Source organism: Ursus maritimus, unplaced genomic scaffold (assembly GCF_017311325.1).
Source record: "Ursus maritimus isolate PB19 unplaced genomic scaffold, ASM1731132v1 scaffold_6, whole genome shotgun sequence".
Lineage (NCBI taxonomy): Eukaryota > Metazoa > Chordata > Mammalia > Carnivora > Ursidae > Ursus > Ursus maritimus.
In genome coordinates, this window is record NW_024426774.1 from 77,078,016 (window position 1) to 77,094,986 (window position 16,971).

General features: G+C 41.2%; 1 long non-coding RNA gene across 1 annotated transcript; it reads left to right on the forward strand.

Moving 5' to 3' along the window:
• The first annotated feature begins 4,408 nt into the window (after nucleotides 1-4,408).
• Nucleotides 4,409-16,969, forward strand: LOC103671164. Its single transcript, XR_570749.2, has 4 exons — nucleotides 4,409-4,533; nucleotides 5,685-5,921; nucleotides 15,622-15,679; nucleotides 16,915-16,969. It is a non-coding gene; the product is annotated as an uncharacterized LOC103671164 (long non-coding RNA).
• The last annotated feature ends 2 nt before the right edge of the window (nucleotides 16,970-16,971 follow it).

Consider the following 16,971-nt stretch of genomic DNA (forward strand, 5'->3'; position numbering starts at 1 on the left):
TTTTTTTCTTGCCCAGTTTTGCTAATGTTTATAATTTATTATTAATTTCTAAAAATGTGTTGATTTTATTGATATCAATTTACTGATCTCTGTTGCATGCCTGCTTTCTATTTTGATTTCCACTTTTATATTTTTTCTTATCTTTTTATCTATTTGCTGTTCTTTTTAAGATAGAAGCTTAGATCATTTATTTTCAACCTTTCTCTTTTCTAATATTTACATTTAAAGCTGTAAATATCCCTCTAAGTACAACTTTGTTTACATTCTATAAGTTTTTTTTTTAATATTTTATTTATTTATTTGACAGAGATAGAGACAGCCAGCGAGAGAGGGAACACAGCAGGGGGAGTGGGAGAGGAAGCAGGCTCATAGCGGAGGAGCCTGATGTGGGGCTCGATCCCATAACGCCCGGATCACGCCCTGAGCCGAAGGCAGATGCTTAACCGCTGTGCCACCCAGGCGCCCCTACATTCTATAAGTTTTGGACATGTAAGTATTCCAGGTCATAATGAGACCAGGAAACAGAAAGACTCCATAAAAACCTGCTCTTTGCTCCTTTTCCTGCTTCTATTCTTGCTAGGACCTGCACCTTCACTTTACACATGCCTCATCATGCAAACAGTGTATGTCCTCTTTGTAAGGGACAAGGAGTTAATGATTTCTATAGAATAGATAACATCTAAGGAAGGGCCAGGTGGGAATGCCTGGACAAAAGCCATCATACGTGTATTCAAGACCACCGGGTGCTAGACATCTCAATGCCAAGGCCCCCTGTCCCTAAGGAGTAACACTCGGGCCCCTGTTTTTATTCTAACCAGCTTCTAGATGCCTTAGAGGACACATAAACCAGGCTACAATCCTCAGTAAAAAGCCCCATACCCCGAACCAAGATCAGACTCATGCTCCTTTCTTTTCCAAGTCTCTTGGAGTTCCATCTATATCTGCTGTCTCTGTATGTTCAGTAAACTCTGCTCTCACTTCCTGTTGACTCGAGTTGGATTTCCACCCTCAGTGAAGCCAAGGACCCTCTTGTCCGGTCCTGCAGGATGCTTGTTCTGTTTGATCTTGAGTATGGCAGCATAATTTTGTGACCATCCGAACAATATTCACACAATTTCCCAAATCATTTTTACTTAAAAAATATCTAACAAAACATGTTTTGGCATTGAATCTTATGAAATGGCTTTGATCAGGGGAGTGTGGGGTGACCCAATCAGGTGGAGGCCAGTAGCATGGTTAGTGAAAGAATTCATCCAAGGCAGAACCAAGTAGGTAGAAGTATATTGAATACACTGTAAGGGAGCAGTGGGCAGGACAGCAAAGAAGAGACTATCTGCCAGAAAGGGGGGGGGGCTGTAGTTATGGGAGGGAGTGAGGAGATATGGAAACGTATGGAATTTTACTTTTTTGGTAACTATGCCCAGTTGTAAGTAACCCATTGGACAGCTAGGGCCTATGGCTATTTTGAGGTGGGTCACGGAATGAACCTGTTTGCATTCAGCTTAGTGGTCACTGCGGGCCCTGTTACCCTACCCAGGTTTCCACTGCTCAAGCCTGCTGCTTAAAAGTAGCCTCTACAAAGAGCACATTTTGATTCTTCCCTGCTTCTATAAAATCTATTCTCAAACACTTTTTAAAATATGAACTATTAAGTTTTGCTTCTTTTTAACCTCTTAGAGCAAATAAGGACATGACAATGATCCTCTTTTGTCTTAATTAATAAAACTCAATGTATTTAAACTTTCCAGAAAATGGAATGCTAAATATTATAATCAGGGCAAAACATTATTAAGATAACCCATTGGAATTACATACATTTTTATATAAAAGTTTACTTTCACAGTAACAGTTTCTGAAGTCCAGTCACATCCGTAAGAACAGCTTTTTATTTTTTTTTTAGATTTATTTATTTGAGAGAGGGAATGTGCACTCATGAGTAGGGGGAGGGGCAGAGGGAGAGAGAATCCTTAAGCAGACTCCCTGCTGAGTGCGGAGCCTGCCATGGGCCTGGATCCTAGAGCCCTGAGATTGTGATCTGAGCCAAAATCAAGAGTCAGGTGCTTAACCAACTGAGCCACCCAAGCACCCCTGTAAGAACAGTTTTATTATGCAAAACAATCCGTTTACCCAGAGGGGTGGGAGACAAACAAGATGCTTTCTTCTTTTCTTCTTGTGATGTCTCTTACCCACTGCTAGAAGGGCCTGCGTTCTCAGGGCTAAGCACTAGAATTACATTAGCGCTGAGAGAAAAAGGCAAGCCCTGGAGACTCAAAATTTATAATATGAAAAGAGTGCAGAATAGGATTATTAGCAAATGGAATGTGGAGCTGGTCTGTTTTGCCTCCATAATTCTGAGTCATTATTTCACGTTTGGAATGCCCTGTAAAGAATAATTTTACCTCCTGATAAAGATAAAGGAGAATAGTCAGAAGAAAGGCAGGCAGGGACAAGGGGTGCCCCATCCTAAGAGGAAATCACCCTTAAAAGGAAAAAGACCCCGTCCTGTTAGTCTGCACCACCCTGAAAGAAGCTCGCCACCCTTTCCCACGCGACAGCTACCACACAGGTAGAGGAGTATGTGGACAAAAACCTGATTGGGTGACAGACGATGGAGGGTTAATCAGATTAAAACAGCCCGCCAACAATCTCATAAAAACCCTAGAGTTAGAAACTCTAACGGCAGCCCTCTTGGGTCCCCTCCCTCTCAGGAACCTTCTACTATCACTCAGTACACTTTGCACTGCTGCCCACCACTCTTCATCTGGTCTTCCTCTTCATTCTTCGAAGCTCGGGCACTAAAGGAAATCCTGAAACATAGACATCACTTACTCAAGGCACCAGTAGCATAAAAACTGGCCCAGTTAATTGCAATACACAATTTTTAGGAAGGAGCAGGACATGGTCTTGGTTGTTGGAAGTAAGAGAATTTGCTTCAGAAGACAACATTTTTCAGTCCCTTGATTCAGCAATTCCATATCTAGGGATTTGGCCTAAGGAAATAACTATTTATGTGTGTAAAGATTTAACTATAAGGATGTCCATAATAATGTGGCTTAGAATTCTATAAAAACTGCAAAAAGCCTAGGTATTCTCAATTAGGTAATAGAAGTTTATTATATTGGAATATGATAAAGCCAAAAATGATGCTTCCAATGAATATTTCATGATATAGAAAACATTCATACTATATTTTAAAGAAAAAATATTATATAGATGTAATTCAATTTTTATTTTTTTTAAAAGGGCACATGGTATATTATACAGTATATGCATTGATAAAATACCAGAAGGGATAGATACCTGATGTTGACAGTGGTTATCTCTTAGAATGGGGATTGTAGGTGATTATATTTTCTTTTGGCTTCTCTGCAGCTTAAAATAACTTCTAAAAAAAAAGTACCTGCCTTCTGTTTGTGATATTGGAAAACAGAAGCTATTCCTTTATAAATTGCTTTAGAGCAATTGAGAGATGAATGAATATGGACCCATGCTGTGAGAATTTCCAGATATCTGACATTGAGTGACATTTTAAAAATGTTTAATTCCTTTTTTTTTTTTCTTTTAGAGAGAGAGAGAGCACACCCACGATCGGGGGGAGGAGCAGAGAGAGAGGGACAAACAGACTGTGCTGAGCACAGAGCCCAGTGTGGGGCTCAGTCTCATTACCCTGAGATTATGACCTGAGCCGAAACCAAGAGTGGACGCATAATTGACTGAGCCACCCAGGCAAACCAAGCGTTTAATTCTTTTTGGATTACCTTGTCTGTAGGCCTAAATAGGAAGGTATTTGACAGAATGTTAACCATGATTACAGTTATGGAAGGTGGAAAAATCTGGATATTTCCATCAGAGTTCAATCAGAGCAGCACACCAGTAGGAGTGATAGAGCATATGGGATTTATTATAGGGATTTGGTCTTACACAATTGTGGGAGCTAATTAAAGAGCTTATATACAGAGGTTGCCTCCGTATCCGGAGCTGGGCCTGATGTCAGTAGGGAAGCCAGTCAGGAAAGAAAGGGCATGAAATGAGAGAGAACAGAGACAAACTTGAACCTGCAAGGATGAACTAAAACCCATATCAGGGGCGCCTGGGTGGCACAGTCGTTAGGCGTCTGCCTTCGGCTCAGGGCATGATCCCAGCGTTATGGGATCGAGCCCCACATCAGGCTTCTCCGCTGGGAGCTTACTTCTTCCTCTTCCACTCCCCCTGCTTGTGTTCCCTCTCTTGCTGGCTGTCTCTCTCTGTCAAATAAATAAATAAAATCTTAAAAAAAAAATTAAAAAATGAAAAAAATAAAACCCATATCAGCCTCTCACTGCCTTCATTCTTCTGACTTCAGTGATGACCTGGAGAAGATACTTGTGCCCGTTGTCACAAAGCTGATGTGCACCTGGCAGGATGTAGACCTGAGCAGGAATGTAGCTGGAGCTGGAAGAGCTGTGGATCTGGCTGCTGCCTCACACCAAGGTGGGGGGCAGATGTGCAGTCTCAGTCATGGTCTGCAACCACACCGGACTCTCCACAAACCAGGTAGAGACACACAGTTGACCCTGGAACAACATGAGTTTGAAGTGCATGGGTCCACCTACACATGGAATTTTTTTACAGTACAGAACTGTAAATGTATTTTCTCTTCCTTACGAGTTTCTTAATAACATTTTCTTTTATCTAGTTTCCTTTATTGCAAGAATACAGTATATAATACACATGGCATACAAAATATGTGTTAACCAATGGTTTATGTTATCAGTATTGCTTCTGATCAATAGTAGGCTATTAGTAACGTTTTGGGGGAGTCAAAAATTATATGTGGATTTTTGACCACATGGGAGGTGGGGGAGTGTCAATGTCCCTGATGTGTTCAAGGGTCAACTGGTACACCCAAATGGAGCAGAAGTACACTTCTGAGTATAAACATGGCTTCTGCTTCACTTCGAGCCCCACAGAAGACTGTCCTGTGCCACACAGGAAAGGGAAGTCTAGCCACATAGCTGAACTAAGTTGATAGAGTACAAGCTACCATGGCCTGTGTTTGCTACTAACCCACTGGAGGACCATAAACAAGTTGTCTATCCTGTATGGATCTCCAAACCTCTCCAATATAATTAAAAACAAACAAAAAACCCAACACTAACCCCTTTTTGCTTTGTACGTGTGTGTGTGTGTGTGTGTGTGTGTGTGTGTGTAAAGATAAGAAAGACTTGACATAAAATTATTGGGTGAATGTTAGGATTAATGTTAGATCATCATTTTAAGTTTATGTTCACTGTTCTCTGACATAGACCTTCCTACTGTTAAGCCAACTATTAAAATGCATAAAATATTAAGATTCTATAGACAGAAGCACATGTATATAAGCTGAGAATAGCTCATAAGGGTATGTCAATATTCCTAACAAGCAAATGAGTACCTTGAGGTTTTCTCCCCAGTGGAAAACAATGATAACATGTCTCTTATCTGTGTACTGAAACAATAACTCACAACTATCTCCTACACCAAGCTGCAAATTTATAGCAAGAAGACTGTATTTTATAGTAATGCTGCCCACTGAGCCTAAATGCTACCTGTTGTCATGTGTTGAGTCACTGCTATGTGTCATGCTCTGGCCAAATGGCTTTAATACATAATATTTAATTTTCTCACTAACTCTGCAAGATAAGTATTCATATTTCTATTTACAGATGAAATAATGGAGCCTCAGAAAAGTTAAGTGATTTCCCCAAGGCCACAAAACTCCTAAGTTGTGTAGTTGAAATTTGGACAGTTCTGCTTGGTGCCCAAACCTAGGATTTGTCTTCGGGGCTCAAGTGTGGTCCACACACCAGCAGCACCAGCATCTCAGAGCTGTTGGAAATGTGGAGTCTTAGGTCCTACCCAGACCTACTGGATCAAAATCTACAGTCCAACAAGATCAGCAGGTAATCTGCATGCACCTTAAAGTTTGAGAAGCACTGTTATGCATACAGTACTATTCTGCACCACAAAATGGTGTTGGGAGATCAAATACTCTTCTATTCAGTGTTGAAACGAATTATTTACTAGGCTTGATAGGAAGGTGGCTTTGTTGGTTTTCAGCGATTAACCTAAAGCTTCCAGAACAGCATCTATTTCCCCTGTGTGCTCAGAGTAGTATACCTATTACGCAAATTTATGTTGGGCTTACATGATTGAAGGTTCCATGGACATAAGCATCATGGTGATTGAATTTCCTTTTAGAGAGCTGTCTGTGATCTTTTTCTTACCTGTTAATATGATGGATTATCTAAGAACATGCAAATGGAACTGGTCACTAGAAAAAAAATTGGTCAAAGAAGATAAAGCCCAACTCAAGAAATTATTTAACCCACCATCCCTCCAATCCCAAAGTCCTGAGGGTGTTTGCATTTTAAAAGAGGAGCTTGGAAATCAAATGATCTATAACACTTTGATTATTTGCTGCAGCATATATTTTTTGAGAAGATGGATACATATTCTTTGTGTCCTTTGCTTGCCTCCATTAGCTCCAGGCTCCACATTTTATTTGTCATTAGAGCAATAGGATCAGTGATTGGCACCTCTCTTCTCAAAGTTTAAGAGTAGCCTAAGAGTAGAAGGTCCATTTAGTTTGCTACTGTGGAATAGTTACCAAAGGAAGTTATTTTCATAACCAACCAAGTTATTTTACATAACCAACACAGATCATGCCAACTTTAGTACAAGGAGCACATTTCTAACTAATATCTGTACAGTCCTCCAGGCTCTAGCGCACCCCACCTTTCCAGCCTCGCTTCCTTGGTTCAGCATTTCCTTGTCATTTTCCTTTTCATCCTGGCAGCACCAGCCCAAATGAACCCTCTACACTGTACTAATTTCCAAGGCTTGCTTCTGATTCTCTTTTCACCTGAAATGTCTTCTCTCCCACGTTTCCTCTTGCCCCAGACCTACTCATTCCTCATGTCAAGTGTCAGCCATGACACAACATCTTTCTTAGTACATGTTGGCTAGAAACTCTAAACCCCAAAAGGTTTCTTTTCTCTCTAGTGGGACACTTACCACTTTATATCTTTACATAATATTTATCTGAGACTTTCCCTGTCCTGGTAGACTGTAAATACCCTGAAAGAAGGATCCTTGTCTTAGTCTTTAAGCATTCCCCACAAATGCCTCATAGAATACCTGCCACCTCAGTCCTCAGTACAGAGTTCCTTTCTTCCTTTCTGGCTGATGACGTTAACACCGGTCACGTGCTTAATTAGCATCTGTATACCGTCTTCATTGAAATGACTCTTCAAATACTTGGCCCATTTTCTAACTGGATTTTTTTTTTTTATTGTTGAGTTTTAAGTGTTCTATATATATGTTAGTTCTTTTGTTATAGTCTCACAGATTCCTGAGGCTCTGCTCATTTTTTTTTTCAGTCTATTTTCTTTCTGTTGTTCTGATTGGGTAATTTCTATTGTTGTGTTTTTCAGTTCACTGATTCTTTCCTTTTTCCCCTCCATCCATTGAGTTTTCAATTTTGGTTATCACATTTTTCAGTTCTAAAATTTCTATTTGCCTCCTGTATATATCTTCTATTTCTTTTTTGAGACTTTCTATTTCTTTCTTGAGACTCTGTTTTTTCCATTTGTTTCAAGTGTGTTAACTAATATTAATTCATAGCATATATATTAATTTGTATTTGGATATAAATTCCCATCTGTTCTGTTATAAATACGTTCTCTCTGACATGGCTTATCTTTAAACTTAATTTATGACATATTTTATCATATAGGAATTTAACATTTTTATAATATAAATACTTTATGCTGTCTTTTTAAAAAAGATTTATTTATTTATTATTTTTTTAAAATTGTATTTATTTATTTGACACACACAGAGAGAGAGAGAGCACAAGCAGGGGAGTGGCAGGCAGAGGGAGAAGCAGGCTCCCCGCTGAGCAGGGAGCCTGATGTGGGGCTGGATCCCAGGACCCTGAGGTCATGACCCAAGCTGAAGGCAGATGCTTAACTGACTGAGCCACCCAGGTGCCCGATTTATTTATTTATTTTAGAGAGAGAAAGAGAGAATGCATGAGTGGAGGAAGGGGCAGAGGGAGAGGGAGAAGGGAATCAGGCTCCCCGCTGAGCAGGGAGCCCAACTCCGGGCTCTATCTCCTGACCAGGAGATCATGACCTGAATCAAAACCAAGAGTCAAAACCAGCGAGGCACCTCATCTGCTGTCTTTATAAAGAAATCATCTTTCTCTCAAATAATATTATGACATACTTCCTTCCAGTTGTTTTAAAATTTTGAATTTCACATTTAGATATTTAGCTTCCCTGGAGTTCACTTTGATATGGTGTCAGGAAGTATACATCTAATTTTTTTCCATGTAGAGAGCTGAGCAAGGCCAAACCACAAGTGCTGGTATAGGTAAGAGGACTGGTGAGAATGGTGACCTCACTTAGCTTGGGTTACTTTCTCTCTTCTTTACTACTGAGCCAGTCAACAACTAGGACACAGGATCACAGGAGGTTAAGGGCATGCTTTTGAGGAAACAGCTCTCCAAAATCTCCTTTGTCAGTGTGGAAGTGCATCTGAATATTGGGGGGGGGGGTGTCTCAGCAGACTGTGGGGAGAGAAAAGTGCCAGAGGCTACAGAATCATGGCAGCCTGCCTTTTAGATCATCTCGGAGTTTGAGAGGGCTTTGGTGGTGGGTGTCACATCAACACGTAAGGAGGACCGTGTGATCTCATAAAGATATTGGTACAATGCATACCTTCTATTCCATTTCTAATTGGGCCTCCTTGAGATTTTGGTGCCATGAGACAACACCCAGCTCCATTCATTGACCAGTCCTTCCCCATGACTGGTAACATTTCCCACACCAAATACCCCTAAAATCCAATGTCTCTCTGTGAATATAATAGCTAATATAATAGCTAATATAATTGTATAATATAATACAATCGCTAATGTTTATGTAAAACAGACAACTTCAAATTTTGACCATCTTGATTTTGGTTTGTGGATTCTAAATGTCCAAAGTCCAAATGGTTTAGAGCTGAAGTGAAAGAAAACTAAATCCTCATTTTCCTTTTGATGACACATTCCAGTTTTTAAAGATTCATAACACCATCCAGAGCCTCTTTATACAGATGCCTAATGGTATGACATGGGCTTAGGACTTGGATTTGTGCCTTCTGATAAATACAGTGGTGTCAGATATTATAGCCAGGTAATTATAATTGCAATAATTCTGTCGCCTTCCCACAGTAGGGAACTAAGTCAGTCCCTGAATTGGTCAGCAAACTCTCCACAAAGAAAATTATTAACATGAGAAGTGGAGGAATAAATATGTGGTTATAGTTCAGTTTAATTTCCTGTGAACCGATTGCCTCCTTGTTAGAGGTCAATATGTGCCTCAATGCCCTCTGGGAAGCATGCTGCTATGGTGTCAGGATGGATAATAAAGACAGAATCCTGAGGAAGAATATCGCTACACGGTATTAATATATGGCTCTGGGATGAAAAAAAAATGAGCTTGTGACATCTGACTAATAGGGAGATGAAGCATAGTGAGAATTATTCATACTGGGTCATAAAATGGAAAGGCCAGAATGCCCACCGAGCAGAGCAGCCAGCAATATTCGGGTGTTGTTTGCATACTGCTTCTCTAAATGACAAATTGTAGTCATCAAAGTCTTCTTGAAACTTTCCATTCACCAGGGCTGCTTAGGCAAGTGCACAAATGATATTTTTACATGTACAGATGGCTGTGCATAGATCATATGGATGGCAGCAGCTGTGACGGGGCCGGGCTGTGGCACGGATCACCCAAGACAGTCCATGTGGCTTCCGGGGAGTTCTCTATTACTCATTTATTTGGGGGCATAAGATTTATCTTTGTAATAAGATTTATCTTGTTTTTCAAGAACCAATATACAAATACCTTTGCATGTCCTGAGCATCTCTAAGGTGATGGAGAGGGGAGAGTCCAGGATCATGCTGGCTAGAGAGAATGCAGAAAGAGCCCAAAATGGGCTGAGAATGAGCTGTTGAGCAAACGAGAAAATGCCTCGTTCTGCTGAACTGAGATTCTCAACCTAGAGTCTGAACCCATAGGTAGGAGTTCTCAAACTCAGATTGGTGCAAAATCCCTTGGAAAGTTTGATTACGATGCAGATTCCTGGCCCCACACCTAAGGATTCAGGTTCAGAGTCTAGAATGGGACCCAGAAACCTGTGTATCCCAGGCGTTTCTGAAGCATGTGGTCTGGAGACTATATTCAGAGGAAACCCTCTACTGCTCATGGATGGGTGGTTGTGGTGGGGGTTCATGAAAAAGGATTGTGGAAAAGAATCATGCACCTGAACCCCCCAAAACAGTATGAAAACTTAGACATCCAGATGTGCCTGTGCATTTTTCAGAGTTGAAAATCCATACCTTCCCTCACATATTCGGAAGGACCCATGTCCCCTCAGTAGTTATCCACCATGATAGCACACAGTCTCCACAAAGCTAATGATCGGATCTCTATTTCCACAGAAGGTATTTAACTTCTCTCCACCTTCAACCTCAGAGGACTTTCCCAAACCCATCCAGCATCTCACAGAATTATGAACATATTTGGCCCTGAGAGGGTTCTGGTCAGAGAATGGCCAGGTCTCTGTGACTCTGTTGTAACTATTGGGAATGTGATTCAAAGGGACATCCTACTGAGATGGACAGGCAGCTTGTCTCTGCAAACAAAGATAGCAGTGCAGTTCTGTGCACCAGACCGCCTTGCTAATGGCTTCCAAAGATAGCCAGAGGAGCATGGAGCTCCCCTAGGAGCTGGTTCTCCTCAGTCAGGGTCTGGGAAAGGACCCTCAGAGCCAAAGTTCTGGTTAGAAAGAGGTCTTTCCTGTCCTCTGGCTTCAGTTCCAGAGCCCCCTCCACGGCTCCTTGAGCTTCTAGAACCTTCCTCTCCTGTCCCTCAGGCTATGTAAAACTGCGAAGAACAGCCCACAGTTACACAGGGCATCCCCATTGACCATACTAACCTTAAGTGTGCCCTTAGGCTTTTTTTTCATTTACCACATGACTTCTCAAGCATTTTTTACTGTTAATTTACATGAATTATTCTTTCAAACTCTGTTTAAACAAGATAAAAGAATCTTAGAGTTATTATTATTATTTTCTTACCTTTGCATCAATGACAGATGAGAGAAGTGTCCATAACCCTCTTCTGACTTAGGAGACTCACAAATATGTATGCCTTTCAGAAAAACATGTTTTTAAATAAGCCACACATTTTTAAATAAGACCGATGAGGATTACCACCTTCCTGGAAGCTACAGTTACCTCCACAAGCCATAGCAACAATCCCGAAATTCAGATGTTTTATTACTCCTGAGTTAGAAATAACGTTGACGAGTGTAGTTAAAGACATCAAAGAATATGTCTTTGTGTTTTCGTTTTGTTTTGTTTGTTTCAGTCAGAAGATCTATTTTCTTAACTAACAGATTTCTCTTACCCGCAATTAGAAGGGTCTGTTATTTCAGGACTTTGATTTCCTTTACTTAGCACTGTGAGAAATAATGCAGACCTCCTTTATTAATATATTTAAAAACTTAAAATATAGGGGCGCCTGGGTGGTTCAGTCAGTTAAGCATCTGCCTTCGGATCCGGTCATGATCCCAGGCTCCTGGGATAGAGTCCGGCATCCATCGGGCTCCCTGCTCAGGGGGTGTCAGCTTCTCCTTCTGCTCCTCCCCCCACTCATGCTGGCACTGTCTCTCTCTCAAATAAATAAACAAAATCTTTTTAAAAACCTTAAAACATAGAGCAGGAAAAGGTAGAAAGAGAATTTAACAAATTAGATACGAAGCGTGTGCGGCTTACCCTTTCTAGCTCCCAGCTTCTTCCCGCCAGCCTCCAGTTAAGTAACTTAGCCTTTTCTTTACATAGAAGAAAAGGTTCCTCATCATGTGACCTGCTTAAATTACTTCCTACCACCTCCAGATCTGTGTGTCTTTACCTCCCTCCCTCCTGTTTCATGGGTAGAAGACCCATCCCTCCTCTTGGCATGTGATTATATCCCTCTCGATTACTCCATGACTATGGCTCCTCAGTTTCCTTTCTCTTCCCTGTCTCCCCCACTTCCTCTCCTCTGCCTATCTACATGTTCACATCTCTCTCACCCTGAATTTATTATAAAGCCTCCCGCGTTCCCAAGCCCTTCACCTTCTGTCCTTCCTGAAAGCCTGATCTGTATCTGCCTCGTCTGCACACCCTCAACCCAGCCCCTACCAGTGCTGCTCACCAGTGACACCCTAACCCCTAAATCCACTTCTCTCCTGCAAGGTGCTTTCCCTGACAATTGCTTCTTGGCTTCTGCTCAAGTACTGATATTCACCAGGGTCTCATGTTCCTTCACTCTCTTCATTCTCCCGAAGTGATCTCATTTTCTCTAGTGACATTAGCCACCACACACGTGCTCCTGATGATAAATCTACACATGTGACTTCAGTTTCCTTCTTAAGCATGAGCCACTCATCTCCAGCTACGTCCTGGACACCTCCATTTGCGTCCTCCACAGGCACATATCCCACACATCAACCCACTGTTTTCTGTCCATTCCCAGTCTCTGGGAAGACGGACACTCTCCGCTCTTGCGTCACAGGCCTGACCCCTTGGAGGAGAGATAGTTGTGGCATCTTTTGGAAGTTCTTTTCTTTCTTTTCCTTTAGCCTCCAGATAATCATCCCCAATTCTTGCCAATTCTCCGGTTAAAATGTCTGAGTCCGCCCTTTCCTTTCTGTTCCTGCCGACACTACCTTGGGTCTGGTCCTCATTATTTTTCCCCTGCAGATGCTTCCTAGTAGATTTCCACGTAAGCTTTCTCATGTGAGCTTCTTTCTGTAGCCAAAGCTGGGTCAGATCCCAACACCCCCTACCTTTAATCCGTGATGATTTCCTGATACATACACAATACATCCCACTCCTGAAATGGCATATCGGCTCTCCAGTACAGCATTCCACGTCTCTAACCAGTGTGATTCTCTCCCTCTCCCTTCCCTTCTGATGGCAGAAGTGAGGCCAAGTTCTAACATCAGCGGTACCCAGCTGGCAGTAGGTACTCCATTTGCAGATGAGGAGAGTAAGCTTATAAAAATGACACCATTCATTTCCTACTCTCTTTACAAGCCTGCAACCTGACAACCTGTTTCTATTTCACCCTTCCTCTGTTTCCCTTAACATCTTTGTCATTGTCATAAGAACCTTCCAAAAGATGCCACAACTATCTCTCCTCCTACTCTACCTATCAACCATACTTCTGTCCCAGCCTCTGGAAACACCAAACCTTACTTTTGTCTGATGTTTTCCCACCTATGTACCTTTCATATGGCTACTCCCCCTCTTCTGCCTGCTCTGCTTGGCAGACTCACTTGGCCTTCAAAACCCCTGTCGAAGCCAGCTCCACTGTAGTCTTCCCTGCTTCCACTGCAGTGGATGCACTTCTCTCGTGCTCTTAAGGAATTATTGATGTGTTTGCCTTTCCCACTACAGCATGACCTTGGGCTCAGAGATTCTTTCTTACTCATCTTCCTATCCCTGGTGCCTGGCATATAGTTGGAGCTCAGTAAGTGTATAAAGAAATGAGTGAGTGAGTGAGTGAATGACTATCATTGTTCCACGTGCTGTGGACAGACTAGGCAGTGGAATCAACTAATAAATGGTGAGCTTGAGAGGAAGAGGCAGTTTCAGGTTGCTCAACGTTCTAAGCAAGAGTCATCCCTTCTTTCCCACTCTGGTAATCCTCCCTTCTCCTCCAGCTCCTGAATCATCAGGCTAGATGGACCCTTGTGCCTGCCCACAGCAAATTGATTTATCCCACCCACCCACCCCAGTCACTCATGGTCAGATCCACTGTTCCGATCTCCTGAGGCTGCCCTGGGGCATGTGGGCTGCTTGTTTATGTTTTCTTGTGTTCAGTCATTTTAATTGGCCCCCATGAAGCCCCTCCTTCTTATTCAAATTTGTCCTTATATAGAACTCCACTCAACATAAGCCATTCTCTTTTCTATTGATTGCCATTCCTATTTACTCTTTCTTGCTTGCTAAATTACTGATTCTCATCTATACTCTTCCTTTATTTAGTCTCTATTTCTAAACACTAGCAATTACTCTTCTCTGTTAAATGTTTCCCATCCAATACCCCTGAACCTTCCCCTTTGTGTTTGCTAGAGATTCTTTCTTGCTTCCCTCCTGTGCCTCCACTTCAAAGAGAGTCTTTATATTCCCATTTCATCCTAGTCTCTGCCTGCTTAGACATGATTCTTGATTTTTCATCCTTTCATAGCCCTGAGAGCTTTCCTTTCAATAAGTTATTCATTCATTCATTCATTCATTCATTCATTCATCTAATACATATTGAGTGTTGAGTCACTTAATTTTTGTATTGAATCAGCATCTAACTAGAAAAAAGAAGAAATCACTCCAGGTATTGTAATTTAGAGAATTGCTTACAAAAGTGCTGGAAAGAGTAGAATGGCTAAAGTTAAAAACATTAACCATAGCAAGTGTTGACAATGATGTGGAGCACCTGGAATGCTCATGTGCTGCCGGTAGGAATGTAAAATAATACAACTATGGAAAACTATTTTGCTCTTTCTTTTTTCTTTCTTTTGTTTTTTCCTTCTTTCTTTCTAACTTTACTGTTTTTAAAGAGCGAGACTTACAACTACCCTATAATCCAATCATTCCAAGCTTAGGTATTTCCCTAAGAGAAATGAAATCAGGTATTCATCCACAGACTTGTACACAAATGATCACAGCAGCTTTATTTGTAATAGCTCAAAACTGGAAACAAAAGTCCATCAAAAGGTGAATGAAGGGGCATTTGGGTGGCTCAGTCTGTTCAGTGTCTGACTCTTGATTTTTGCTCAGGTCATGATCTCAGGGTCATGAGATCGAGCCTTATGTGGGGCTCGTGATGGGTGTGGAGCCTGCTTAAGATTTTCTCTCTCGCTCTCCCTCTGTCCCCACCTCTGCAGGTACATGCTTGCTCTCTCTAAAAAAAATAAAATAAAATAAATTGGTGAACGAAAACACAAATTGTGATACATATACACAACAGAATACTATACAGCAATAAAAAAGGAATGAACGATTAAATATGCAACATGGCTCAGTTTAATTATGCTGATTAAAAGAAATTAAATTAAAGAAAGAAGTACATACTGTATGAATCCATTTATATAAAATTCTAGAAAAGGCAAGCTATGATGACAGCAGATCTGTCATCTGGGGGAAGAAGAGGGAGAGATTACAAAGGAGCATGAGGAATTTTTGGAGCATGAGAAATAACGTGTTATTTTTATTGTGATGATGGGATCACATACTTACATTAAAGTTTATCTGATTATACAGTTCTAATACATGTGATATAGCTCAAAAAAGTGTAAATAAATAATCTCAAAAGGAGGCTGGAATTGAAAAGTGGTGACATTACCCAGAGATTAGCAACTGCAGAGAGGCCCCATCTATCCCTAGGGGTGGAGGAATATAAGGGAAAATGGTGTTCACAGAGCCCATGTTTCTTGGCCACTAGGACAAATGGGATCTCTACTAGAACTGCTGTTTCAATTACCACCTCTGCTTCTCTGCAGGAAGCCAGGAGCACACACTCTCGTTACACTGCAGGACCTGGGGAGTGTGAAGTCATGTGTAAGTGCTGCTGCTTGTGGAGCGACTGTGGAGCCCGGGAGAGCTGCCTCTGCTGGAGGCATCACTCAAACCAGAAAGAAAATGGCTCTCCCTTCCGTCTTCCAAACTCCTCCCATCCTCTTCTCCCATTGACAGAAATTAAAGGAAAGAGGCTGGGAAGAGAGTTTATTTTGTAGGTTTCTAATTCTTCATGATCAGAGGGGAAATAAGGAAAGGTGTTTATGGAGCTGAAGGCCAACAGACAAGTAACTAGCCCAACTGTTGATATATTACTCTGGGCAGAGGAAAATATACAGTAAGAAGAGCCACGGTTCTTTCTTTCACAGAGCTGGTCTATTAGCATATCGCAGTTCTCCTGGGGTTACTCGGCTCTCCCATCCGCTGCCCTCACTAAGTAGCCCACCATAAGAGCAGATGCAAAGGCCAGGAGAAAAGCACAGGATATAGGCTCAGAAGCTGGTGGGGACAGTGCTAGCAGATGTGGGAGGCTGGCTTTTTCTGTCACCAAACAGCTTTTTGGGGATTTAACAGCCAGCCTCTTGAACCTGTCACCACTCTCTGTGAAACCCTGCTAGGGATAGAAGCCCTCAGACATTAATCCGCATACATGCATCTTCGCTTGCTCTAGAATCAGAGGGTTCTTGAAGGACGTTGGATGCCACTGCAGAACTCAGAAAGTTATGCTTTGAACACAGAAACTTATAATCAATTTTGAAATGATGTTTTTAAAATATCCTATAGATTGAAGTTCAGTTCTTTAAAAGCCTGCTGAGTTTTTTGTTTCTGTTTTTTTTGTAATAACCATTTACAAATCAGGAGCTAATTTGATGTGGGAAGGAAGAGGAATCCTCAGTGTAATTCTCAGCATTCAGTTCTGTTTCAAATGGTGTGGGAGCTTCACATGGTGAGCTCATGTATTTTTAAAAAAGATATTAAATTGGCTTGGCACTGACAAATCCACTGGTCACAGCCTTTTCAATAATGCCTAACAAAGGAAACACTTTGGAGAAATAAATGTAATGAAATAAAAAAAGAAGTTGCTCTTTCATATATGTAAGTTCAAATATTTAAATATAAACCCATATATTCATAATAGTGTTTGGAGTTTATTACATTTTTAAAATTTAGTTTTACTTATACAGGTAATTCACAGATAGCCAATGCAATAATTCAAAAGTACAGATAATGTAAAAGGCTTTTTTTAAAGATTATTTATTTATTTATTTATTTGACAGAGAGAGAGAGCACAAGCAGGTGGAGTAGCAGGCAGAAGGAGAGGAAGCAGCAGCTTC